Here is a 3,284-nt window from a genome sequence, read left to right on the forward strand (position 1 = left end):
TTTCTTGTTTTCGTTTTCATCTTCTTTTTTTCTGTTTCTGTTTCTTTTTCTTTTTCTTTCTTTTCTTTCCTTTTTTTCTGTTTCTTTCTCTATTTCTATTTCGTTTTTTGGTATAGATTGTTTTTTTAACATTTGCATTCTAATGTAGGTAATCCAATTCAAATGGCAGATGAAGCTCAAGCACAACTAGTTCAGTTGTTAAGAACAACTACAAGCTTAACTTCATTGGGCATTTCTCATGGTATATTGCTATCTTGTGCATGAATATTAACAGGATCTTAATTTTTTGATATAGCCAGTAAAAGTCAGAACACAACTGCCACTAAGATTAGCAAGCTATGGCTTTCAATACTTCTATACGTACATTATCACCAAAAATCAAATCCAATTAATATAAAATTAACCATCAAATTGTAGAAATTATAATTGACCATCAAATTGTGCAACATATTACAAATATATTCATAAAAATCAATTCATTAAACCATTTATTTTTCATGCAAGACCCCCAAAATAAAGCGATAAAATACATAACAAACCCAACTTATCAATATACCTTCATAATTAGAGTTCTCTTGACTTATTGAGGTAGCATGATCTTCCTTATTGACTCCGGATGTGGATGATTTATCTTATTCCAATGTCAATGTTCTATCCTCCCCCTCAATTATTGATATAAAAGTTTCTTCGATATCATCCTCCTCAGATGTTGAGCACCTCTCAACTTTCAAATCCTCAATTTCTTGTTCTAATGAGTCTCCCTCTTTGAATTCATCTTCACTTTGCATTAAGGCTGGAACTTCATGAAGCTTGACCAACTTACTCCATAGCTCTTTTGCATCTTGATATTGACCTATCTTGCATAATATATCATTAGAAATTAAATTTACTAATATTTTAGTTACCTTGTCATTTGTCTCCAATTTTTGAAATTGTTCCTCGGTCCATTTCTTTTTCTTAAGGAGTTTTCCTTTGCTATCCATCAGGACTTCAAATCCTTCCATTAGAATAAACCATTGCTCTATATCCATCTTCAAGAAATACTCCATTCTTAATTTCCAATGATCAAAACCTCCCAACCCAAATGCTGGAGGTACTCGGATGTCGTATCCAAATCCATTTTGTGGATCCTTTTTTTTTTTAACTTTGTACTCCTTCTCGCGGTTTGTTTAATGAGAAGTGGCTTTGCTCTGATACCACTTGTTAGGACCTGTGCAAGCTAGAAGGGGGGTGAATAGCTCCGATTGCTTCTTGTCTTGATCTTATGCTTGTTATTTGAATGCGCAACGGAAACCTTGATTCAAACGTGACTCCACATGCACAACTCTTGGATTTTACTTGGTATCCACCTCCTTGAAGCATGACTAATCCAAGGGTCTACTCTGAGCTATTTACCTCCACTATGAACTCCTCCTTTTCGGATACTTTTCTAGAGGCGGAGAAGCCTCTCATAAGTTTGTTCTTACAAGAACACAACAATACAACAAGAAATAAGAATACAAATACAAATGAAAGCAAAAATACCTTTACAAATGAGATCTTGCTTTGGATGTTTTCTTGTTGCTTGGAATAGCCTCTTGTTGGTATGGAAATGCAACAGCACTTCGTTCTCAAACCCCCAAGAACTGACACCTTCTCCTATAAATAAAATCTTACTTATACAGTTGCTGTTAGGGTTGATTTTCGCTTATCAGTCGACTGATATCCTCTACCAGTCGACTGATTTGGTCAATCGACCAAATAACGACTTCTGAACCTTCTGAAATCTATCTGATTTTATCAATTTTTAAATATCAGTCGACAATCTAAAATCGAATTGATTCATTTTCTGTACACTTCTAAAACAGCATCAATCGACTGATTATCCTGATCAGTCGACTGATTGAGTCGATCTGATTTTCTATTCAGTTCTCTGATCCAAATCAGTCGACTGATACACATAATCAGTCGAATTAATTTGAGTAAAAAGATACATCTCTGAACAAGCTTCGTTTCACACCAAAGATCGTCCCGTTCTGATATCCGAGTCAAAAGTTATGACCTTTGAAAGTTTACTATATCATTTCCAACTTCCTTTGCATGACATCCGATCATCCTTGACCTGTCAAGACGTCTCCGTTGCCTAGCATATGGTCAACCTTGACCTGCCAGGACTTCATCACCAAGTGACATCCGATCAACCTTGATCCACTTGGACTTTCCTCGTTGCCAACTTCCTTACCTTGACTTCGGGATTTCACGTTGTGTTCCAGTCAACTTTGACCCACTTGGACTTGCCCATCCGATCAACCTCACCAAGTGTCCTATCAACCTTGATCCACTTGGATTTTCTCTTGCCAACTTCCTTATTGGACTTCCGTTAATCACCAAGTGTTCTATCAACCTTGACCCACTTGGACTTTCCATCTCGTGCCAAGTGTCTGATCCTCCATGACCCACTTGGACTTCCCATCTCGTGTCAAGTGTCTGATCCTCTATGATCCACTTGAACTTTCCACCATCAAGTATTCGATCAACCTGGACCTACTTGACACCTAACCAATATATTGATCAAACATCAAAACTCAACTCGAGTCAAACTGAGCTTGGTCAACTTGGTCAACCTTGACCTGAGGTTAATTGCACCAACATCTCCTCCTAGAGTTACGAGCATTAGAACTCTCTATACTGAGCTTGATTTCTCGGGGCTTTTCATTCCCATAGCAGCTTAGTTACTTGTGGGTCATAATTGGGCATGCCCTCCACACAACTTGTAGCCCATAATCCCTAAGGTCTAACAAGCCTAGGATTAGTATTAGTACCAAGGCTCATTAACCCTAGGATTAGGATTTTAGATGATCATCCTCTATAAATATATGAAACTCTCCAATATAACCTTAATATCTCTCGCTAGTGAATATTTTTCTTTTCTATCACCATTTCATTATTTTCATGACACTATTGATCTAACTTAAGCATTGAAGAGGCTTCTCTAGATAACTTCGGCATTCTCTAATATATGTTTTCTTGTCTGCAAAACAATCTCCATCATTCATGAAGGCATCCACTTCAAAATCCAACACCAGACATTCCACCACATCATATATCACTCACAATTAATTTTAATCCAATAAATTATATTTAAGTCAATATCAACAAGTAAACTTGTATTACAACAACAATAACTTCTATTAGATGCCAAGAAAAATCTAGAGAGCTCTATTTTCTCACTTTTTCCCATATTTTTTCTCTAAAAAGAAGAAAAAAATCATCCTCTTTGTTCTTTCCTTATCCAACTTCCATCA

This window comes from Curcuma longa, chromosome 4 (assembly GCF_044706935.1).
Source record: "Curcuma longa cultivar G26 ecotype Majalengka, Jawa Barat chromosome 4, ITB_CL_G26_1.1, whole genome shotgun sequence".
In the NCBI taxonomy this organism is placed as follows: domain Eukaryota; kingdom Viridiplantae; phylum Streptophyta; class Magnoliopsida; order Zingiberales; family Zingiberaceae; genus Curcuma; species Curcuma longa.